General features: G+C 42.1%; 1 protein-coding gene across 2 annotated transcripts in view; it reads right to left on the bottom strand.

Moving 5' to 3' along the window:
* Positions 1 to 26,015, bottom strand: part of ROR1 (receptor tyrosine kinase like orphan receptor 1) — a 402,917-nt gene that overhangs the window by 78,766 nt on the left and 298,136 nt on the right. The gene's annotated exons all lie outside the window — the stretch shown is intronic.

Here is a 26,015-nt window from a genome sequence, read left to right on the forward strand (position 1 = left end):
TAGTGGATGCGGGCAGAGCCAGGCCAAGGCAGGTGCGGGTGGGGGGCGGGGCCGGGGCTGCAAAGCCAGAAGGTAGGGCTGTGAAACTGGCAGCCGGGGGAAGGAAGGCCTACCCTTGCACGAATTTCATGCATCAGGCCTCTAGTATGAGAATAACGGACCCAAACCTTAACTTCTGCATTTACTAGTTGTAGGATCTTGAGCAAGTTATGTCACCCTTGAGCCTCAGTTTCTTCATCTAGAATATGGGGTTAATAATTGTAAGAATTTTGTAAGGAATGTCATAAGGATTATACGAGGGAATATGTAGCCTAGCCAGGCTTTTTCAGCCTCAGTGCTATGATGCTATGATGTTGTGGGCTGGATGATTCTTTGTGTGGAGCTGTTCTGTGTGTTGTAAGATATTAAACAGCATCCCTATCCTCTACCCAGTAGACATCCATAGGTATGATAGCCCAACCTGTCTCTAGACATTGTAAGATGGCCCCTGGAAGGCAAAAGCAGCCCTGGTTGAGAACCACTGGCCTAGTCTAGTGCCTGGCACATAATAGATGCTCAATAAATGTTCCTTCTTCCCCTCCTTATAGATAAAACTTTTTTTTTTTTGGTGGGGTGAGACCCAACTAGTTTTGAATATGTATTAATTCAAATAATGACAGAACTGAAGTCCATATTTTCAGTAACTGGCAGTGTTCATTAAAAAACTAGCAGGACACTGAATTCATTTATGAAACCATACTATTTAGAGGAATTCATGTGAAAGTCATTTATATTCAATTATATATTAACCTTTTGCACTCGGATGTCGAGTGTGACTCGACACGGTTAGCATCAGTAGCAGGAATCGAGAAAAAGGCAACCGAGTGCAAAGGGTTAAGTATAAATAATTTTCTACATTTATCAAAGCCTCAAAACACATCTACTGCCAACCATTTTCAAGCAAATTTAGAACTGATAACTATACTTAAAAGTATTGAAGTGACAAATACACACACACACACACACACACACACACACACACACACACACACACACTATTCCTGACTTTGTCCTCTAGTGCAGATTAACCTTTCCTTTTAACAAGTAGGTTAATGAGGTTTTGTTTCACTCACACATCTAATCTGCAGTGGAGGATATATAACTGCTGCGTTGAGGTTTTCTAAGATCTTACTAACTTTTTAAGCATGGAATTCTTTTTGCATAGCTAACCTAACATCTTCCGGCTGCCTTTTTAGACTGTTTTCTACTGTTCAAGCTTCAGTGACAAATGAGACCAAATGTTCATCAGAAGAGCTTCGTTCTGGCAGACCTGGAGATTGGAAGTAATATCAGGCTGGGCCTGGGACTTCCTTTTCTGGACCAGTGGTTCTCACAGGGGGAGAGTCTACACCAGTGGACATCTGGCAAGGTCTGCAGTCATATTTGGCTTTCACTGCAACTGCGGGCACAGGAGTTACTGGCACTAGTGGGTAGAGGCCGGAGATGCCACTAGACATTCTAGAATGCACAGGGCAGCCCCCGCAACAAAGAAGTAACCAGTCCCAAATGTCAGTACTGTGGTGGTTGAGAAATTCTCTTCTAGAGAATGGCTTTGAGATGATTTCAGCAGATGAACAATGAATAAACTGTTTAACACAAACACACACAAAACAAAATCAATCAAATCCTGCCTGCCTGGCTTTGAGATCCATGCTGCCTTCCTCAGGAAGCCTTTTCTATGCTGACGTTTGGAAGTACCTCTCTGGACACCAGAGGCCTTTGTCCCTGCCCCACCATAGCACTTACGACACCAGCCCAAGGCCGGCTCAGCCCTACGGTGGATGTGTAACAAAAGACAGCTGAACAAATGCTCAGCTATGGGATCCAACAATGGGTCTTTGAGCCCCTTGGGCTCTCAGGGTCCTCTGACCCCTCTCTGGACATGTCCGTGTAAGCTCCGAGGGACTACTCTTGGTGACAAGAAGGGGAGTGGGTGTGAAGGAGCTGGCCTCACTTGTCTTACTCTTCCCTTGTCTACACCAGGGGCTGGAGTTTATTTTCCTTCACTGCCTCACACTGACAGAAATATCGATTTGGTTTCATGTAACATTCACTTAATCATCTGCAATGTAAAAAGTGAACAAACAGATCTGATTCCACACTTTCCACACGTCTTCTTGTGGTGCTGCTAAGGAGAGCTGTTAAAACAAACAGGAGAGACGTGGAGTCAGGGCTCTGCTACCTGTAGTCTCGTTAGCAGCTAGTCGTGCCTCAGTCTCCCATCCTCTCCAAACCTCTCCCCAGTCCCACCCTGCGCTTCATCATTGCCTGAACGCAGGAAGTGCTGTGGTTATGAGTGGGCACCAGTTCTTCATGCCTGAACAATAACTACATCGTGCACCCAGGTTTCCAACAAGTTGATAAGGAGATAAGTTGGCCGTAAAGCTGTACTCACGAATTTCTAAGATTCTTTGCTACTCCTTGATTATGCCAAACATGCTTCTATTAAGAAGCCTTCGCACTGGCTGTCCCCTTGTCTGGAATACATTTCTCTCAGATAGACTCGGGCTCACTCCCTCACTTCACTCAAGTCTTTGCCCAAATGTCACTTCTGAGAAAGACCTCCCCTAACCCACTTAACTTACCTATCATATCCCTCTATTTCGTCTTGCTCTGCTTTCTGTTTCTTTGTCAGAGATCATCCCCTCCTGGCATGGTTGGGTTCCTCCTCATGATATGAGTGTAACTGCCCTAAGAGACAGAGCAGAATCTTTGCCCATTTCTTTCACTGTTATATCCTTAGTTCCTAGAACAGTAGCTGGCTCCTCGTAGGTACTCAGTAAATATCTGTGGATCATATGTAAGTTTTGTGGCCAAATCTTGGGCAAGAACTTGTACCATGACCACCTCCACCTTCTCCTCACCCCACCAGTGTGTGATGGCTTATTTAGTGCATTAGTTAATTCCTCTTCTCTTAACCAATTCCACATGTTCACATCTAGTTTTTACTTAGTGTTCATCCAAACAGCCTAACTAAGGGCTCCTAAAGACTCCTTAGGAACAAGACAGGATCATAGTAAGCAGGGACTCCTTGTTCCCCACCCATGGTACTATCACCCTCTCTGTGCCCTCAGACTCGAAGTCTCTTAAAGTCCCAGTTTTAAGGTCATATTTGTACTCTGGACATAACTTAAAGCTCTTTCCCAGTTTATTTTTTGCACTTAGAAAGCAGCTAAACTGTTTTTCTTTCCTTTGTTTTTTCTTTCCAGAAGCACCATTGAAGGTAAAAATAAAGGAAATTTTCTACTCATAGAACTATAAAATACTCTCATGGTTTCATTTGTGACCCCAGACCTTTCTTTTTATCCAACCCCCTTTTATTTTTGTAAAAGAATGCACTTCCCGCTGGCATCTGGCTTGTAAAAATAAATACAGCGGCGGGTTTTTCCCAATTATTTGGCCTACTCACCGCGAGCTCCTGTAAAGACTCGTCTCCTGAGATGTGGCAATTTCACTGAACCATCTATTCCACGGTCCAGGCACCAAGAGGGCACCTACCCAGGTTGGATTACAGGCACCAGAGTGTTTGCATTTAGAATCAGGACTAGTTCTGGACTCTAGAGAATTAGATGTTTTCATGTGGAGGGCTGATCACTGTACTCTTAAGACAGATTTGTTATCACTCAGATAGGCATGGGCTTGATCACTTGAGAGCACACACTAGCAGAAGCTGTAATATGTTTCCAGCTTAATTTTATAACTTTACTTAAAAACACAGAAGGACTGTTTGGAGTATTGCTTTGTTAAAATTAAGTGATGCTGATATGAAATCACTGGAGATCAACTATCTCTAAATCAAGGTATCAATATTAATTTTGGGCTACATTATTGACAGACATTTTTAAAAAATCACCAAGTCAAAGATTTAATTGAATTCAATTTAGTTCAAAAGATAATTATAAAATATCTACTGTGCTAACATTTTAAAAGTTTTTTTTAAAATTTTTTTCTAATTTTTACAGTATTCAGTTCACTGAACACCTAATTTATTTGCAACAATACACCCACGAACTTACTTAAGGAGAAGTAAGACACACTGCTGCTTGAAAATTTTAATTATTTTACAAATAAGCACAGTAGTCCTGATTTCACTTTCCATTGTTTCAGTTACCCATGGTCAATTGTAGTCCAAAAATATTAAATTTCCAACAATCAACATCTTCTCCTGACACCCTACAATCACCATTGTGATAGCTCAGTAATCCAGAACCACCCGAAGCAGATAATCTTCCTTCTGACATATCCTCAGGTCAATGGTAGTATCACAGGTACATGACAATTCGTACATGACAATGCTTACGACATTCACCTCACTTCACACCATCAATAGGTATTTTTCCCCCCACATCTTCACCAGAAGGTGAGTTGAGAGGTTGAGAGACCACAATCACATAACTTTTATTACAGTGTATTATAATAATGATTCCATTTTATTATTAGTTACTAGAGGCCAGGTGCATGAATTTGTGCATGGGTGGGGTCTGGCTGGCCCACTGCGATAGGGGTGGGGAGGCTGATTGGGGGTGGGGCCAGCTGGGGGGAGTGGCCGCAGGTGGTTGGCTGGCCGGCCCCACCCCCTGGTTCAACTCCCAGTTGAACTTCCGGTGGAACTCCCGGTCAAGGGGACAATTTGCATATTAGCCTTTTATTATAAAGGATTGTTGCTACTCTCTTACTGTTCTAATGTATAATTAAACTTTATCATAGGTATGCATGCATAGGAAATAGGGTTTGGCACTATTTATATATTCAGGAATCCATTGGAGATCTGGGAACATATCCCCCGCAGAAAAAGAGAGACTACTGTCTAAAGTTATTTTAGAAAAAAAATATTAGTCAATATGCAAACTTTAAAACATTGGGTCAGCCAACTATTTTGTTTGTATCCCTATTTCTCTATTTTAACCAACTAGAAAATATGAACACTTTATTTTTGCTTTTATAATTTTTAGTTAGAATGCAAATGCTCTAGAGCAGAATGTTGCTTCCATGAGTGGCCTCTGATGAGTTCAGATGCTCAAATGAGTTTCACTGTCCTTCTCACTCTACAATAGCAATTAGAAAAGCAACTGGCATCATTGGAAAAAAAAGATGGCGACCGGCAGGAAGGTAGGGAGAGAGAGAGTGTGAGTGAGGAACCCATAGAGGAGAGTGTAGATGTGTGTGGTGTGTGTGTGTGTGTGTATGAGATAGGGTCAGTTAGATTCTGCAGGTCTTCCAAGGGGCTCCCGAACAGGGCAGCCCTAGACGGCGGAGCCCCGCGCACAAAGCGGACACTTCTCGGCGGCTGGTGCGGACGCAGAGACCACGCCATCTTGAGAAAGAGAGCTGCCTGAGACTCGGATCCTGGCTTCTGACACAAACCAGGACCCTGCAGCCACTGGGGACAGAGAACTGCTATCACAGCTTCAGACAAACAAACAACAAGAATCCAGACTTCCCGGCAGATTTCCGTGAGTCAAAGAGCCTATCCCCCTCCTCGCAGGCGCGCTGATAGCGCCATAGTAACTGATAGACCCGCCCCTCCCCCAAGCTGCTGAGCGCCCACAGGCGCGCGGAAAGCGCCATAGTAACTGATAGACCGCCCCTCGCCCAAGCTGCTCACAGGCGCGCGCACAGACAGCGCCATAGTAACTGATAGACCCGCCCCTGGCCCAAGCTGCCGAGCTTTGCGCAGGGACACGCTCCCTCTTAGGGAATTTGGCGCGCGCTCGCGCACGGGACAGAAGCAGCTCCCCGTCGGGGAAATCTGTCAGTGCGCACAGAGGGCTCCCCTTCGGGGAATTTGGGGGAATTTGGCTCGCGGGTCACAGCTCCCCCTTCGGAGATTCTTAAGAGCGTGCACAAAGGGGCTTCCCTTTGGGGAATTTGGCGTGCAGGACGGACTCCGCCCCCCTTCTGGGACTTTGGGAGAGTGCACTGAGCCAGCTCACCTTCAGGTTTTTAAGAATGTGCGCTCTAGCCGGTTTGGCTCAGTAGAGAGAGCACACACAGGACGCAGCTCCACTTCAGGGAATTTGGCACGCTGGACACAGCTGCCTGGGATCCCTGACTCACAGCGCATTCACACTAAGAGCCAGCGACCCCAATTGTTGGTGCGTGCACACACAGGGGCCCTGATTCTCAACGAGAAACCGCACAAGGCAACAGAGACTTTGACACTCAAGTCTTGGTGCAGACACAGGGAAACTCTGACTGCTGGCACATGCTAAGGATCTCATTCTCGGCACATACCAACAGTGTGGTGCAGACAGGGCCCCTGATTCTAAATGTGCACACGAGACCACACGGAACACTGGGGACACTGATCCTGGGCAAGTCTGGTTCCCACCAACCAAAGACAGCCACACGTCCTAGTGTCAGAGCACTTCAGTGAAACTAGGGTGGAGCGAAGTCCCCACAGCACACGGCCCAGGTCCACACAAACGGAAGCTTGAGCTTTCTGGTAATAGCCAGAATGGGGAAACGAAATAACTCACAGAGGAAAGAAAATGTGGAGTCGCCAAGAAAGGAAATTAGTGAAACTGAAGCTTGCAACATGACCGAAAAGGAGTTCAGAGTAATGGTCATGGAATTTATACATCGGATGGATGAGAAAATCAACAACTTATGCAAGAATCAGGAAGAAATGAAAAGTGATATAGCTACAATCAAAAACACCATGGAAAGTTTCAACAGTAGACTACAAGAAGCAGAGGACCGAATTAGTGAGTTAGAAGATCAGGTACAGAAACAAGCTCAAGCTGAACAGCAATTGGAGAAAAAAATTAAAAAGCAGGAGGAAAGCCTAAGGGAGCTTCGGGACAACATGAAACGAAGTAACATGCGTATAATAGGGCTGCCAGAAGGACAAGAAGAGCAGCAGGGATTAGAAAATCTATTTGAAGAAATAATGACAGAAAACTTCCCGGATATGGGAAAGATAAAAGTTACGCAAGTAAAGAGAGTCCCAAGCAGGATCAACCCCAAAAGACCCACACCAAGACATGTCATAATTTCAATGGCAAATATAAATGATAAAGAGAGAATCCTAAAGGCGGCAAGAGAGAGACAGAGAGTTACCTACAAAGGAACACCCATCAGATTGTCAAATGATTACTCATCAGAAACACAACAAGCTAGAAGTGAATGGAAGGAGGTATACAAAGTGTTGCAAAGCAAAGGACTGAATCCAAGAATACTATATCCAGCAAGACTATCAATCAAAATTGAAGGGGAAATCAGGAGCTTTGCAGACAAAAAAAGCCTCAGGGAGTTTATCACCACCAAACCAGCAATGCAAGAATTGCTAAAGGGAATACTGTAAAAAGAAGAAATAAACAGGTAAGAAGGAATACAGACACAAAAATAGATATGACTGCAAACAAATACCTTTCAGTAATAACTTTAAATGTAAACGGACTAAATGCTCCAATCAAAAGACATCGAGTAGCTGAATGGATAAAAAAACACGACCCATATATATGCTGTCTACAAGAGACCCACCTCAGAACAAGAGACTCACACAGATTGAAAGTGAAGGGATGGAAAAATATCTTTCAGGCAAATGGAAATGAAAAAAAAGCTGGGGTAGCAATACTTATATCTGACAAAATAGACCTCAAAGTAAATGCCATAACAAGAGATAAGGAAGGCCACTTCATAATACTAAAGGGAGAAATCCAACAAGAAGAAATAATTCTGATAAACATATACGCTCCCAATATAGGAGCACCCAAATACATAAAAAAACTCCTGGAGGATATCAAGGGAGAGATTAATAGCAACACAATCATAGTAGGAGACTTTAATACCCCACTATCACCACTGGACAAATCCTCTAAACAAAAAATCAGCAAAGAAACAGCAATCCTAAATGACTCACTAGACCAGATGGAATTAATTGACATCTTCAGAACATTTCACCCCAAAGCCACAGAATATACATTCTTCTCAAGTGCACATGGGTCATTTTCAAAGATAGACCATATGCTGGGTCAAAGGCAAAGTCTCTTCAAATTCAAGAAGATAGAAATTATATCAAGCATCTTCTCAGATCACAGTGGCATAAAACTGGAAATCAACTACAATAAATATAATCCAAAGAAATCAAACACATGGAGACTAAACAGCATGCTATTAAACAAGGACTGGGTCACCAGAGAGATCAAGGAAGAAATAAAAAACATCATGGCAACAAATGACAATGAAAACACAACAATCCAAAATCTATGGGACACAGCGAAAGCAGTCTTGAGAGGGAAGTTCATAGCTCTACAGGCCTATTGCAAAAAACAAGAAACAATGGTAATAAATTACTTAACCCTACAACTCAAAGAGCTAGAAAAAGAGCAGCAAGAAAAGCCCAGTGTAATCAGAAGGAAGGAAATAACAAAGATCAGAGCGGAGATAAATGACATAGAGACCAAAGAAACAATACATAAGATCAACAAAACCAAGAGCTGGTTCTTTGAAAGGATAAACAAGATTGATGGACCTCTAGCCAGGCTCACCAAGAAGCAAAGAGAGAGGACCCAAATAAACAAAATCAGAAATGAAAGAGGTGAAATAACAACAGACCCCGCTGAGATACAAAGGATTGCTACAAAATACTATGAACAACTCTATTCCAACAAACTGGACAACCTGGAGGAAATGGACATATTCCTAGAAAAATATAACCTTCCAAAAATCAATCAAGAAGAATCTAAACAGCTCAATAGGCCAATAACTATGGACGAAATTGAAGCAGTCATCAAAAAGCTTCCGGCAAACAAAAGCCCGGGTCCTGATGGCTTCACAGGAGAGTTTTACCAAACATTCAAGGAAGAACTAAAACCTATCCTCCTCAGACTATTCCAAAAAATTCAAGTGGAAGGAACACTTCCAAGCTCCTTCTATGAAGCCAGCATCACCCTAATACCAAAACCAGATAAAGACAACACAATGAAAGAGAATTACAGACCAATATCCCTCATGAACATAGATGCCAAAATCCTCAACAAAATTCTAGCAAATCGGCTCCAGCAGTACATCAGAAAGATCATACACCATGACCAAGTAGGATTTATCCCAGGAATGCAAGGATGGTACAATATCCGCAAATCAATAAACGTGATACATCACATAAACAAATTGAAAGATAAAAATCACATAGTCATATCAATTGATGCAGAAAAAGAATTTGACAAAATCCAACACCCTTTCTTGATAAAAACTCTCAACAAGGTGGGAATAGATGGCTCATACCTCAACATAATAAAAGCTATATATGATAAACCCACAGCAAACATCATACTCAATGGACAAAAACTAAAAACATTTCCCCTAAGAACAGGAACAAGACAGGGATGCCCACTCTCACCACTCCTGTTTGACATAGTACTGGAAGTATTAGCCATTGCAATTAGACAAGAAGAAGAAATAAAAGGCATCCAAATTGGAAAAGAACAAGTAAAGCTGTCTTTATTTGCAGACGACATGATATTGTACATAAAAAATCCGAAAGACTCCGTCAAAAAACTAATAGACTTAATAAATGAATTCGGCAATGTAGCAGGATACAAAATTAACGCCAAGAAATCTATGGCCTTTCTATACACCAATAGTGAACTTACAGACAGAGAGACTAAAAAGGCAATCCCATTTACCATCGCACCAAAAAAATTAAGATACCTAGGAATAAACTTAACTAAGGAGGTAAAAGACCTATACACGGAAAACTACAGGACACTGAAAAAAGAGATAGAGGAAGACGTAAACAGATGGAAGAACATACCATGTTCATGGATTGGTAGAATCAACATCATTAAAATGTCCATACTACCCAAAGCAATCTATAGATTCAATGCACTCCCCATTAAAATACCAACGGCATATTTCACAGACCTTGAAAGAACTCTCCAAAAATTCATCTGGAATAAAAAAAGACCCCGAATAGCCACAGCAATCCTGAGAAAGAAGAATAAAGTAGGAGGGATCTCAATACCAGATTTCAAGCTGTATTACAAAGCCACTGTTCTCAAAACAGCCTGGTACTGGCACAAGAACAGACATATAGATCAATGGAACAGAATAGAGAATCCAGATATTGACCCAAACCACTATGCTCAATTAATATTTGACAAAGGAGGCATGAACATACAATGGAATAAAGACAGTCTCTTCAATAAATGGTGTTGGGAAAATTGGACAGATACATGCAAAAAAATGCAGCTTGATCACCAACTTACGCCATACACAAAAATAAACTCAAAATGGATACAGGACTTAAACATAAGACGGGAAACCATAAAAATACTAGAGCAATCCACAGGCAGCAAAATCTCAGACATATGCCAAAAGAAATTCTTCACTGACACTGCCCCTAGGGCAATGGAAGCTAAAGAGAAAATTAACAAATGGGACTACATCAAAATAAAAAGCTTTTTCACAGCAAAAGAAACCATCAACAAAACAACAAGAAGGCCCACTGCATGGGAGAACATATTTGCAAATGGCATCACTGATAAAGGTTTAATCTCCAACATCTACAGGCAGCTTATACAACTTAATAAAAGGAAGATAAATGATCCAATAAAAAAATGGGCAACAGACCTAAATAGAATCTTTTCAAAAGAAGACAGAAGGAAGGCCAAGAGACACATGAAAACATGCTCAACGTCACTAATTATCCGAGAGATGCAAATCAAAACAACAATGCGGTACCATCTCACACCTGTCAGAATGGCTATCATCAACAAACCAACAAATGACAAGTGTTGGCGAGGATGCGGAGAAAAAGGAACCCTCGTGCACTGCTGGTGGGATTGCAGACTGGTGCAGACACTGTGGAGAACAGTATGGAGTTTCCTCAAAAAACTGAAAATGGAACTCCCATTTGACCCAGTAATCCCACTCCTGGGAATATATCCGAAGAAACTAGAAACACCAATTAGAAAGGATATATGCACCCCTATGTTCATAGCAGCACAATTCACCATAGCTAAGATTTGGAAACAGCCTAGGTGCCCGTCAGCAGATGACTGGATCAGAAAACTGTGGTACATCTACACAATGGAATACTATGCTGCCATAAAAAAGAAGGAATTCTCATCATTTGCAGCAACCTGGGAGGAATTGGAGAACATTATGTTAAGTGAAATAAGTCAGTCAATGAAAGAAAAATACCACATGATCTCACTCATTTATGGATAATAAAGAACATTATAAACTTGAACAAAAAGATAGATACAGAGACAGTAAAGCATCAAACAGACTGTCAAATTACAAGGGGAAGGTTAGGGAAAGGTGGGGGAGATAAGAGATCAATCAAAGGACTTGTATGCATGCATATAAGCATAACCAATGGATGCAAAACTCTGGGGGGTGGGGGCATATATGGGAGTGGGGTGTGGGGAGGGCAATGGTAAGATATGTACACATATAATACCTTAATAAAAAAATTGAAAAAATAAAAAAAGAAAAGCAACTGGCATTGACTGAACACTCAGTAGCTATTGCTATTTACAGAGGGTTTCCTGTGGGCCAAGCACTGTGCTTTACAACAAATCGATGCACTGGAATGATCAATGGAATTTAATGCAGATCTAACATGTCAATACGTGGAGTTTTGGCAAGACTCTTAACCACTCTAAGTTCAGTTTCCTCCTTGAGATGGAGATAGAAGACTCTATCCGCCTCATGGATTTGTTAATGATTGAACACACTGTGAATGGAACATAGCTTAGTGGTGTGTTACTCTGATAGGCAAGATTACAGGTTCATTCCTCAGCAACTCACTATAGAATTCTAGCAGAGTGTAAGTCTTGTGAGAGCATAAACCATGCCTTGCTTCCTGCTGTATCTACAGCACTGGGGCCGCCAATAAACATTTCTTGATGAAGTGGATCATATATATGAAAGTGCTTTATGTATGCTAAAACACCAAGATTCCGTATTATTATTTATAACGTAATTATCTCCTGCAACTTATTTCACCCATAGCCCTAATATTTATTTCTCATAGTTTGGGGGGGAAGTGATTTATTTATTGCCAAGAGAAAATTATTTCAGGCTGACGAAGTCCTGAAGTTAAACAGGGCCTGCTTTAGCTCTGTACCCACATCACAAAGCTTGTTCTGCCCCGTGTACAGCTGGGGTGAAGAAACAAGGCACGCAGCACATCGGGAACAGCCAACCCCCTGGCTAGACTTTGCAGGACAGGTGACTGGTCCTGAAGAATCACAAAGCCTTAGATTTGTTATCCACATAAACATAGGTGATCACTATGGAGAAACTTGAACGATATACACAGAGAGTGACAGACAAAGTCAGGCCTGCACCTAGCAAAGTGTTTTTACAGTACTTCCAGAAGGTGCTGTTTTTATTTAGCCTGGAGTCCTAATTTGTGCGGAGGCTCAGTTCACCTGAGAATTCTGGCGTATTGAGGAAGAGTTCAGGTGGGTCAGCTGTCTCTATAAGAGACACTGAGGAGCCTCTGTGACCAGACCTCGGGCTAAGAGAAGGGTCAGGCACACCCCTTTGCTATTTACCCAAGAGAGCGAAGAACATGCAGTTCCAACACCCCTTCTACCATTTCAGAGGGGGTTTGGGAGGACAACATGATGGAGGGGAAGTAGCTGGAGGGGGGTAGGGCAAGTGCTTCAGGCAGGAGCCCAACACATCTAAAAGCCCAAATATGCTTCAGATAAGAGTCTTTCTTCCCAATCAGAGCTCTGGACTTCTCACCCACAGCACATGCCTTCAGGTTCAGTTAATTGGCAGCTTTCCCTTAATTGCATCACTGCCCTGGGGCCTCCCCAAATTACCTGGAACAAATTTGAAAGGGCTGAAGCTCTCCTGAGCCAGAGGAATATTGGGTTGTGACAAGCACATGACTCAGGCTGAGGGTTAAATGTAGGAGAGGGAGGCAGGTGTCTTAATCTCATAGGTGTGTAGCAATTGTGGAGAATGACTGAGAATGCTGTTCTTTGCAAAAACTTGTCCACTGAGTAGCAATTACTATGCAGTAACTGCCAGTCCTTCACATCTCCAATGCTTCAAACTATCCACTGCAGCTCAGCCTCAAGAGGATCTGAAGCTTGAAGGAGACAGAAGTTGGGTTCGGAGTTCCACTCTGCACTGAATAAGGACACAGGCAGTGGGGTTTGAAGTTTAGCTTCTTCTAGTTCTGACTCTGCCTTAACCAGCTGCAGAAATGTAGTCACTTTATTTCTCTAATCCTCACAACCCCCACCTCCAGTAAAATGAGAATAATTATACTTGGAACAGAATAACATTGTTCTAGATAAAACATTGTTTTGAGGCGTTAAAGAAAATGTAGCCCAGCTGGTGTAGGTCAGTGGTTGAATGTTGACTTTTGAACCAGGAGGTCACGATTCAATTCCCAGTGAGGGCACATGCCCAAGTTGTGTGCTGGATCCCCAGTCGGGGGCCTGCAGGAGGTAGTGATCAATGATTCTCTCTCATCATTGATGTTCCTATATCTCCCTCTCCCTTCCTCTCTGAAATCAATTATATATATATATATATATATATATATATATATATATATATATATATATATATATTATAATGTAGGTAAAAGTATATTGAAAATGTGTAAATACAATCCTACCAGTGGTAGACAGAATAACGGCCCCTAAAGATGCTCATGTACTAATTCCCAGAACCTTTGAATACATTAAATTGCCTGGCAAGGAGGAATTATGGTAGCCAGTAGAATTACAATTAAGATTTGGTAATCAACTGATCTTAAAATAAGGAGATTACCTTGGATTATCTGGGTGGGTCCAATCTATATACTAGTATATAAAAGCCTAAGCGACTGTCCTATCGTTCGACTGGTAGCTATGATGCGCAATGACCACCAGGGGGCAGATGCTCTGAAAGGTAGCTATGACACACACTGACCACCAGGGGACAGACGCTCAATGCAGGAACTGCCGAGCTGCCGTGACTTGGCAGCTGCAGTTCTCGGGTGATGCACCCAGAACCAGAGAGGAGGGAGCCTGATTCCGGGGTGTGTCACCCGAGAACTGCCCTCTCACAATCCAGAATCCCTCGGGGAATGTCGGAGAGCCGGTTTCGGCCTGATCCCCACTGGCCAAGGGACCCCACTGGTGCACGAATCCATGCACCAGGGCTCTAGTGTAATCATAAGCAGGCAGAAAAGCCAGTGTTGGTCTAATGCAGGGCAAGAGAAACCTCGACTGGCTATTGTTGGCTTTGAAGATACAATGGGCCACCAACCAAGGAAGGTGGGCAGCCTCTAAAAGTTGGAAAAGGCAAAGAGATAGCTTCCCCTATAGCCTCTAGAAGGAACCTTGATTTTAGCCCAGTAAGACCCATTTTGGTCTTCTGAAGTGTAGGATAATATATTTGTACTAGAGGCCTGGTGCACAGTTTTGTGCACTGGTGGGGTCCCTCGGCCTGGCTTGCAGGGATTGGGCCAAAACCTGGAGTGCGAGAGGGCACTCTGCAAAGTTGCTATCTCTCGGCAGCTCCTGTGTTGAGCGTCTGCCCACTGGTGGTCAGTGCACATAATAGCTACCGGCAAGGTTGGCTGGTCACTTAGGATTTTATATTATAGATTGTTTTAAGCCATCATGTTTGTGGTAATTTGTTACATCAGCAATGAGGAAACAAATTTAGCAAATTAGTGTAGCTAGTACACTACCCAAGATTATATCGCCATCATCATTGTTGACCTTGTCATCATTGATCTTGTCACCATCCTTGACATCATCATCATTACCATCATCAAGGCTTTATTTCAAATATTAGCATGGGAATGAGATTCTAGTAATGTATAATTTTGCCAAAATTCTCACAAATCCAACCAGATGGCTATCTCATGGAGTGGGTCACAGCAGGGATTTTTATCTTTAAGAATGCTATCATATTGTTTCTATTAAATACTGATAGCATTGTTCACATAATTAATTTATTTTACAAATTCTTTGTTCCTAAAACAAAACTACATTTCAGAGTGAATTGATTTTAGCATATTATTCTTTTAGAGGCTTATTTGGAATATCTTTGTTAACATAGCTAAAGGATCTAAGCACTAATCTTGGTTCTACCAATTATAAGCTGTATAATTTATAGCACATCATTTCACTTCTTTGGCCCTGCTCTCTCTTTAAAATATTTGGTGATTAAACTAGATACTCTTTCTTAGGTTCCTTCTAGTTTTAGGAATGTTGAATTTAATTCCTTATTTTTAAATAATGTGAAACTAAGACCTAAAAGAATTTTTTCTGCCTAATTACTAGTGATTTAGAATTTTTTTGGATAAGCTTTTAAAATTAAGGCATAGTATCTATAATAATAAAAGCATAATATGCTAATTAGGCCAGATGTCCTTCCAGATAAAGCCAGGGCTGTGAGGGAAGCTTGGGTCCTGGGTGCCAGAGGGAAGCTGGTGCCGGTAGCCTGTGGAAGGAAGGCCTAGTCTTGCACGAATTTTGTGCATCAGGCCTCTAGTTCTACCTAATAAAAGGGTAATATGCAAATTGGCCGCACCTTCGCTACGCCTAAGCCACGCCCACCAGCCACGCCCACCAGCCAATCAGGGCGAGTATGCAAATAAACCCAACCAAGATGGCTACAGCCACAGAGAGCAAGGTTTCCCAGGCAACGGAGGAAGCCAAGCTTTCTGCCTGCCCTTGCTAGGCCTATGCCTCCACTCAAGCTACAAAGTTTCAATTATAGAAGGTAAACAAATCTTAACAGAAATGGCAGCAGCCACGGAGCTGGGAGAGAGCAGGCCAGGGTTGCCTCCGGCAATGGAGAAAGCAAAGCTTTCCGCACACCCTGGCCAGGCCCAGGCCTCCGCTTAAGTCTATAAAGTTTCAATTATAGAAGGTGAATTAACCCCAACAGAAATGGCTGCTGGCCACGGAGCAAGCAGGAGGCTTGGGTCTGCTCCAGGCTACAAAGTTTCAATTGTAGAAGGTAAATAAATTCCAGATACCAGGGCCTCCTCTTGGGTCACCAGGGGGCGTGGCTGGCCTGCAAACCACCACAGGCCCCTTGCTCAGGCTGCCCCACGCCCCAAGGGAACCCCCATCCTGATCCGGGACACCCTTCAGGGCAAACCAGCTGGCCCCCACCCCTGCACCAGGCCTCTATCCTATCTAATAAAAGAGTAATATGCAGATTGACCATCACTCCAACACACAATATGGATGCCCCCATGTGGTCAAAGATCCTGCCCCCATGTGGACACAAGATGGCCACCACAAGATGGCCAGCAGGGGAGGACAGTTGGGAGGCACCAGGCCTGCAAGGGAGGGAAGTTGGAGGCGATCAACCCTGCAGGAGAGGGCAGTTAGGGGTGACCAGGCTGGCAGAGGAGGGAAGTTGGGGGCAAACAGGCTGGCAGGGGAGCAGTTAGGCATCAATCAGGCTGGCAGCGGAGTGGTTAGGGGGTGATCAGGCTGGCAGGCAGAAGCGGTTAGGGGCAATCAGGAAGGCAGGCAGGCGAGCAGTTGGGAGCCAGCAGTTCTGGATTGTGAGAGGGATCCCAGATTGGAGAGGGTACAGGCTGGGCTGAGGGACACCCCCCTCTCCGTGCACGAATTTCGTGCAATGGGCCTCTAGTATCTATATAAATGTATACAATTTATAAATATAGAGCTTGGTGAATTTTTACAAAATGAACACACCCATATAACTATCACCTAAATGAATATTACACCACCCAGAAGTCTCTTCTATGCCCTCCTGGTCATTTACCCCCAAATCTAACATTTTTCTGACTTCTACCACCACCTTATTAAACTTTTAATGTTTTTGAATTTTACAATGATGACCTTAAACAAGTAGACAATCAGATATTTTTCCAGCAAAATGGGTTTATTCATGAACTACAAAGAATTCTGATCTGGGGCATCTGGTCTAATGTTAAACCAAGAGCAAAGCCAGAGAAACAAAGGAGAGGAGCACTTTCATGGACTTGGGAGGGGCTGCTGTAAAGGAGGAGTCTGAATGTTCCAAGTACAGTGACTTTTCATTGGCTGAGCTATAGCAGTCTCCCATTGGCTGAGCTGTTACTGGGCCCAGGGGAATATTTTTCTTCCTCCTGCTGAGATAGTCAAGTTGTATCACTTCCTGTGGCAAATGCAACATACCTCTCTTCCTGTTGGGGTCAGTAGTGTGCATTGAGTGACAGTGTCTGAGAGTTCTCTCTCTTTTAGCCTCCTGACTCCATTTTTAATGAGGTTTCTGTTATTAATTTTCACAATAGCAACCTAATTATATAATTTGTGTTCCTTTGCACTTGGCTTCTTTTTTTCAACATGTTTGTGGGATTCATCCATGTTGTTGTCTGTAGCTATACTTCATTACTCTTTGTTGTTATGCAATATTTCACTTTTTGTGTCTGTTCAATATGGTATAACTATATAATACAGAATTTATCTCTTCTATTGTTGATGGAAATTTGGGCTATTTCCATTTGGAAACTATAGTCACTTAGATTTTGCATCTCAAATGAATCCTTTTATAAAATATATAGCCTTTTTTTTTTTTTTACTTACTTGAACTTTGTATTCCTAGCTTATTTGTTTTGAACATACATATTTTACATTTCTGTCCAGAAGGAAGAAGTCTAAAAGTCAACTGGGCCTGAGCAAATTGACTTCTCGAATATTGTACCTTACCTGCGTGAAAGGGGATTTACAGAGTCACTTGTTTCTGTGTAAAGACTTCTCATATTGCCAACACTGTACAGTTTACATGTACAATAAGCATGACAGTGAACCCACCCAGAGAATCTCAGCCCCTGGATTTGATGCTATATTCAGTAGTACTGTTTTGTCTTCAAGTAACAGAAACCAATGCTTAAGAAAGGAAAGGTGCACTATGTTACATGGCAAGAAGGGTGTCTCACTGACCCACAGGAACAAAACCAAGATGTCAGCCATCACAGAATGTCTCTCTCTCCATTCCTCTCTCTGGTCCTCTTTCCACTGCTCAATCCCTATGGCGAGCAAGCCTCTTGATTTTGCATCTCGATTCTCTCTTGGTCTTTAGTCCTAGCTTGGCCCACTCAAGACCTGACTCAATTAGAACATTAAAATCATGGCTTACAAAAGCCCCAATTTCTGGATGGGGAAGGGTGGAGGACTGGCAGGAAATGGTTCATAGAGAAAGGAGTGCTGTTAGTTAAGGTTTGGGAAAACACCCTCCCAGGTGCTCACATCAGACAGAAAACTTTGGGAGAGCGGTAGTCTATGGTAATAATTAAGAACTACAAAGTATCTCACGAAATATGAGTTAGGATTTATGACCCAAGCTTGTCATGCTAAGAGAGGGCTTTCTTCATGACAAGCATGAGTTTGCATTCTTTATCCTGTGGCATAATAGGAAGAGCAGCTTTTGAAATCAGATAGATCTAGCTTTCAACCCCAATCCCCCCATTTCTGGCTGAGTTTCACTGGACAAGTTATTTAAACCCTCATTTCTCCCATCTGTAAATTGAGAATAATGATAATGCCTACCTCATGAAGTTGCACTGAGAATTAAAGATAGATGTATAATTATGAAGCCCTACCTGGTACACATTTTGCCCCCTACTCTTTTCCAGCGTTAAAAGGTGAGGTGGCATACATAGCACATGAGAGGCGGGGTAGAGATTTTGTGGGAATGTGCTGAGACGGAACTAGAGTCAGAAGCCTTGCAATCTGGTACTAATAGATTTTACTATGGGGTCTCAGGCAAGTCACTGTGGCTCAGTTTCTTGACAGACAAAAAAAACGGGGTTCAGGACAGGACTATATCAGTGGGGTTATAACTGTTTCCAGGAGTCCAACGGTTCCCCATAAGTTCTTAGGTGTCACTGAGCATGGGGAAGGGTGAATAGCAAGGGAATGCAATTTGGGAGAATTCTCCTACCTCCCTCCTCTTCTTTTATCTGTTTTATAAATGGAGGTTTTGTAGCAGATTCGTTTTCTGGGGAGAAAAGTAGGCTGCTTAAAAAATTAAAAAGCATCTTGAAAAACACCAGATGACATGCCTTCTCAGGTCTTTCTTGCTCTAAAACATGCGTTTCTGCTAAATGCCTCCCATTGTTGGAGCCGAGCTACCTCTAGAGCCAGAAGCAGCCTGGACATTTTCAGCAACCCATTAAATCGTCTGTCGTGGGACAGCAGGAAAAACAAACTCTACAAAGGCCCGTGGCTAACACAGAAAGAGTCTCGTCCAACTTGTCCAGAAAACAAACCAAACACACCCTCTCAAAATGCATTATTAATAAAATATAGGAAATGTCAGCAGGACCATAAAGATGTCTCTTTCAAAGTGGATGAACAACCTGTGTTTTGCTTTGATTATGGCTTCTGACTTCTCAGCGAATAGAGGAAGGCTCAAGAGCACAAAGCTGTCCTGTATGGTCACCCTTACCCAAACAGTGGGCCCTGCGTGACAACTGTGAAAACATCTATGTTTTTCATAAGCTCACCATTGATAGACGTGCCTAAATAGAAGATATTCACAGGGGGATAACGGAACCAGCTTGTGGGTTTTGTGTTATACTGAGCCAGGTAGGAAGCAGGATGAAAAGGAGATTATGCTCATGATAAGAAATTCACTCTTAGAGCAACAACCACACAGGGAAAAGAAAGTCTCCATTCTTTCTGTAAATGAAGATTTCAGACCGATGACTTATATACTGAAATCAGATATGCCAAAAGGCACCTTAAAGATAATCTAGTCCAGTAGTTTTCAAACTCTTTTGGAATAGATTTTCTAGCAGAAGCTCAAAAATGTGATAGAGTTAAAAAGAGTTTGATGGGTTGAAGTAGGGATGGGGCGATTAGACCTGCCTGTTCTATATAACCTCCACCTTCTCTATCACAACATCCCCTTTGGGACAGACCCCAGTGCACCCCCCTGAATATTTGAGGGCTCCCAAGAACTGTTTGAAAATCACTCACTTGTCCAAACTTCTCTGTTTATAGATGATAAAACTGACCAAGTGACTTGCCCATAATTCAGGGCACAATAAAAGGGAAGACTGGGGCTAAAGCCAGGCTTCCTGATGACCAGCCCAGAGTTCTTGCCATTATATTACATGGAGTCATCCTGAGAAGACATTGAAAGTATCCTCAATTCACCTCTCAGGAATCGCACAATCAGATACAAACTTTAAAGTCTTGATTAAAATTTTTTCCCTTTGCTTATCTAAAGGTTGTTTGGAAGGAGGGGAGAGATTAAGGGAGGGGAAGAAGAGGAAAGGGAAAATTAAATTTTAACATTAAAAGCATGGACAACCACCCCACCCTTCATAGAGTCACACTCAAAGTTATATGAATAAGTAATTTGAAAGAGGAGAAAACAGCCCTGGCTGGTTTGGCTCAGTGGATAGAGGGACGGCCTGCAGACTCAAGGGTCCCAGGTTCGATTCCGGTCAAGGGCATGTACCTTGGTTGCAGGCACATCCCCAGTATGGGGTGTGCAGGAGGCAACTGATTGATGTTTCTCTCTCATCAATGTTTCTGGCTCTCTATCCCTCTCACTTCCTCTCTGTAAGAAATCAATAACATATATTAAAAAAAGAGGAGAAAACATGATATAAAAATGATTACTTATTTACTAAATTCAACGATTTCAATGAGTCTTGAAGTAATTAAACGGTCCAAGGCCCCATCCATCCATTAACTCATCCATCCAACTAGTAGACTCTGTTCAAAGATTTTACTTGCTGCTGGAATATGAGAGTGAATGACCTCAGTTTTGAAGAGAAAAGACAGACTTGACGCTAAATCTTATGGAAACGTTAAGAGAATGGGAAAGAGAGAGACTGAGAAGAAGAAAGAGAAGGGCAGGAGGAGGGAGAAGAGGAGAAAGTATTATGGTGCTCAGTGGTTGGGATCAAAAGGCAGAGTACCAGGTAGGTATATGTGTGGGAAGGTGGTACATGAAAGAGTATTCCTGTGCCCCACTGGCCCAGAATGGGACATGTGCCCTAGAATATCAAAGACCAGAGTGGCAAGCAGCAGGCTGAGATCCCAGGACAAAAAGGAATTAAAGTTTGTCGTTTCCTTTCCTCCACAGCAGTGACCTCACCTATAAAATGTGATTAAATATGCTAAATTTTAATAAGTTAAAAAGAGTTTATTGAGATCCTATCTCATAGTCTATCATTCTAATATTATGGTTTCTGGGCAGCTATTTAGATGTGTTAATGCAAAGACTGAAATAAACACGTTTTTGGTTTGGTTTTGTGTCTGGGCCCAATGTGTATTGATATTCATCAAATCTTTCACAAACTATGCTAAAAGGTGACTGGCTGAGGTATGGAGGAAGCACCACCAGCTCATCTTAATAACTCTTTTTTTAAAGCATTCATGGGTCAGAAGCAGCAACTCCGCATGTGTGGGAGTGAACTGCATTAGTGGGAAGACGTGGACTTCAGAGCCAGGGAGACTGGTATTCGAATCCTAGCTGCCTCTAACCATCTACAGGGTCTTTGGTAAAGTAACTTTTCCGAGTCTCAAACGGGGATGATAACAAATTATTCCGGCTGCTTTGCAGATTTACTTGAATTAATACATAAAAACGGCGATTATTACAATAGGCTCATATAAGTGTGGGAGTTTAATGTTAGAGCCCCTAAGGTGTGAAATCAGAACTGAGCTTTCTAAGTGGTGAAATCAGAAAAACCTTATTGAAGTTGGTGGGCTAAATAAATCACATCCCTTCTCCCACCCTCTCACCTTTTTCTAGGCCTGGAGTAAGACTTCACATTGATTTTCACTGAGGAAAACCACCCCGGCCGTTTGCTTCTCACCAGGACATTTTTTCTTTCCTTCTTCCTCTGTGTAATCAAGTGCAAACAAAATCCAGATTCTAGTCTGTAACCATGGCCACATGGGGTAGGAACTGATTTCCTCTTGGAAGACAATTCTAGAACAATCAGCTTTTCGGTCATTTCCTTATATTCTGATGACATCATAGCCCCGCTTGTTTATTTATTCATCTTTAATTATTACTTTACTGGTATATACATTCAACAACAATCGGAGGTACTTATGCATTCACCAAACAGCATCAAAGAGTTCTGAGTTTTTATTAAGGCAGCTTAAGGTTCATGAGATATTTGACATAATTAATGTCTCAATGAATCAGCCAAAGTTGATCCAAATGTGAGTTTTGAGATCCTCTGCTCCTTTTAACAGACACTATGAGCATGATTATGTTTCTCCCCAAAGGCCTGTCACAGAAGCCACTGTGGGTGTTCCTTGAATGGGAAATGAGACACCCTGAACTTGGATAAATGCAATTGATCTGGACGTGGAGACCGCTTTCTGTTCAATGTGCAGGAGACTTGTTACATTTCCCTTGTCCACAGTGAATATCAAATATTTTTTTGCCTCCAGAAAATCTGGCCAGATTTCCACATATTCTTTTCTCATTTATTGAAAGTGGAGACATATAGAAATGTACCCCGATTATTGTTAACCTATTTAAAGAAGATGAAAGATGAGTTCAAGGTGTACATTCCAGCTCGTTTATTGTTAATGTCCCTCAACAGAGCCTGTCCATACTGACACTTCTTAACCTACTGTTTTGATTACTTAGCTGTTCTTATCAAAGCCAGCTAAAATGGCGCCCACTATCCAGGGAAATAAAATAGTGAACCAAAGGTGAAATGTGCCATAATTTCGACTACAATAACTTCTTATCATGTTTGGAGTAATCCTCCTGAAAAATTCAATAATAGTGTATGATCACAGTGAAAATATTTTTTAAAACATATAAAAAAGTTATAGAAAACCTATGTCCAGAGTAAATTAGACTTGTCATTTTAAAACCTTAATCTTTCAGTTCTGCAGAAAACACCGCAGAGAGAGGCTCTCCCACAAGACTTATTTATATTCCGCAGTCTGTATATCTTTTCAAAGATTTCAAACTAGCCTTTAATGTCTTAAAGGGGACTGTCTTTTGCATATGCATTCTCCTTATTTCATTTCTTCATTTCAGGCTTTCTTGAATGATTTTTATAATGACCAGGTTACTAAGGATCACATTTCTCTAGGCCTGATTTTTCAATAATTTGAATCACTCAGGACTGCTGGTTGCAAATGACAGAATTCCAAATTGATCTAGCTTAAGCAACAGAGGAATATTTATTGGCTCAGTAGCCAATGCCTGGGAAGAGTGGGGGTGGAGCTGGCTCAGGGAAGACTGTATCCAAGAATCAGATAATCCCATCTTTTTCTCATCTCAGCTTCTTGGTTTTATGGTCACAGGCAGGACCAGATTTATACTGCAATTACACATCTAGAAACACAAGAGAGAGCTTTTGTCAGCTCCATATTAGAATAATCTGTGGAAGGATTAGGACTGGCCTGGCTTCTGTCGTCTGCCCATCTTTGGACCAGTCCCTGTGGTCCCAGTGTGAAGCACTCTGGTGGGCACTCCCATAAGACTCCTATAGTTGTCGAGAAGAGAAATATCTTCTCCAAAGTAGGAGGAGCTATTCTGGACACACAAAACCTACATGCCCATGATCCCTTTATGAGAAGGTATAATACTAATAGATCACTCCTTTCTGGATCATTCCTTATATTGCCAGAGGCTCAATAATATTGGGAAGCAATAACTGCTGTCATATTCTTTTGATTAAGGAGACTGAATTAAACTGTCCTCTATGAAAAAGACTGTGGATTTTCAGTTTGGCATACAAATTTTCAATCATGTTATCTCAAAACCACAGCCTGCAAAAATGTAGTTTGGCAAGGTATCACTCTTCCACAAGCCTCAATGAAAGCAGTAGCCTTCCATTAAGTCAATACAAGCATTCACAGGAGACCCAGTCCATGGCCTGCCGCTCTCTGATGGTACTTACCAGTGGAGTCATTATCCACATGCAGAAACCAAACAAAACCTAGTTACACATGTAACTCATTTGTTATCCAAATCTTCACATTTAGAAATTATTACTAGTTACTCGTTGACAGACTGATTGATAAAAGTTCCAAAAGGATTAGGATTCCTTTCTTTATTTCTCTTCCTCCCTCCTCCCCGCTCCCTCCCTCCCTCCCTCTGTCCCTCCCTCCCTTCCTTCCTTCCTTCTTTTCTTTTTCTTTCTTTCTTTCTTTCTTTCTTTCTTTCTTTCTTTCTTTCTTTCTTTCTTTCTTTCTTTCTTTCTTTCTTTCTTTCTTTCTTTCGTTTTGTTTGTTTTCATTTTAACAAACTCTGTCATTGCTGCAGGGCTCTCCTCACTACATTTTTGTCTCTTTATGTTCAGACCCGAGAAACTGCAGGCAATTTCAGGGAGCGCTGCTTTATATCAACATTACCGCTTATCACAAGACAATAATAAATACATTTCTGTGTAGATCGAAGAATGTAAATGAAGATTAAGCCCACATTACTTAAAGTGGAAACTATGCCATCAAAACTGAGAAGTAAGGGCCAGCCTCCTCCTGGTTTCCAGGACCTCTGGTGGCTCCAGCTGGGTTGCTTTTCAGCAGCTGACCCACACTGTGGCTTTAGCCCACCATCTTTTCTCAGACTGGAAGCCAACTGCTAATGCACTACAGTGGTTCAGATCCCAATCCTCTGTGCAAATACTAATGTTTTTGTTTTTTATTTTTAAAATTTATCTTCATTGTTAAAAGCATTACAGATGACCCATTTTTCCCCCCATTGAACCCCTCACCCCTGGTCCTACACCTTCCCCAGACCTTCATTGCACTATTGCCTGTGTCCATGGGTTATGCATATATGCATGTAAGTTCTTTGGTTGATCTCTTCCCACCCCACCCCCCTTCCCTCTGAGATTCATCAGTCTGTTACATGCTCCCATGTCTCTGGATCTATTTTGTTTGTCAGTTTATTAGATTCCACATTGGGGTTTTTGTTCATTAGATTCCACAAATAAGTGAGATCATGTGATACTTGTCTTTTTTGACTGGCTTATTTTGCTTAGCATAATATTCTCCAGGTTCCTCCATGCTGTCTCGAAGGATAAGAGATCCTTCTTTTTTATAGCTGCATAATATTCCATTGTGTAAATGCACCATATCTTTTAAATTCATTCATCTCCTGATAGGCACTTGGCTGTTTCTAGATCTTCGCTATTGTAATTAGCACTGATATGAACATAGGGGTGCATATATTCTTATTAGAATTTCAGGATTCTTAGGATATATTCCTAGAGGTGGGATCACTGGGTCAAATGGCAGTTCCATTTTTAATTTTTGAGGAACCTCCATACTGTTTTCCATAGTGGCTACATCAATCTACATTCCCACCAGCAGTGTACTAGGTAATGTTTTTAATAAGCAGTTACCATGACCAAGTATGAACTTATCATCTTCCTTCTAAATTTAACCCTTTCTAGAAACACGGGGATTCCTTTACAAATTTCTCTATTGAAAAAAGATGCTATTATGGATTGAATGTTTGTGTCCACTCAAAATTCAATAGGTTGCAACCCCAACCCCAGTGGGACGGTATTAGGAGGTGGCACTTTAAGGAGGTAATCAGGGTAAGATTGGGTCATGAGGGTGGGGCCCTCATGATGGCATTAATGACCTTATAAAAAGGAGGAGATGAGGGATATCCTCCTTCGTGTGTACGTTAACAAAGACCATGTGAGGATCTAACCAGGAAGAGAGCCATCATTAAGGACCCAACCATGCTGGCACTCTAACCTTGGACTTCCAGTCTCCAGACTGTGAGAAACAATTCTGTTGTGTCAGTCACCCACTCTGTGGCACCCTGTTATAGCACCTGAACTAAGACTGATGCCATTGTAAGAGGTCCACAAAATGAAGGGTGGGGCAGGGAGTCAAGATACAAAATGATCTTTATAATGAAAGTCTGAATGATTGGAGGAAACAATGCCTAATAGACTTAAAGAGAGCCAAGTTGTTGAATTCACCCTATTTATCCTGCATATCTACATATATAAAAGCCTAAGTGACCGGCCGACCGGCTGACCGGCTGGTAGCTATGATGCACACTGACCACCAGGG

This window comes from Cnephaeus nilssonii (assembly GCF_951640355.1).
Source record: "Cnephaeus nilssonii genome assembly, chromosome: 7".
Taxonomy (NCBI): domain Eukaryota; kingdom Metazoa; phylum Chordata; class Mammalia; order Chiroptera; family Vespertilionidae; genus Cnephaeus; species Cnephaeus nilssonii.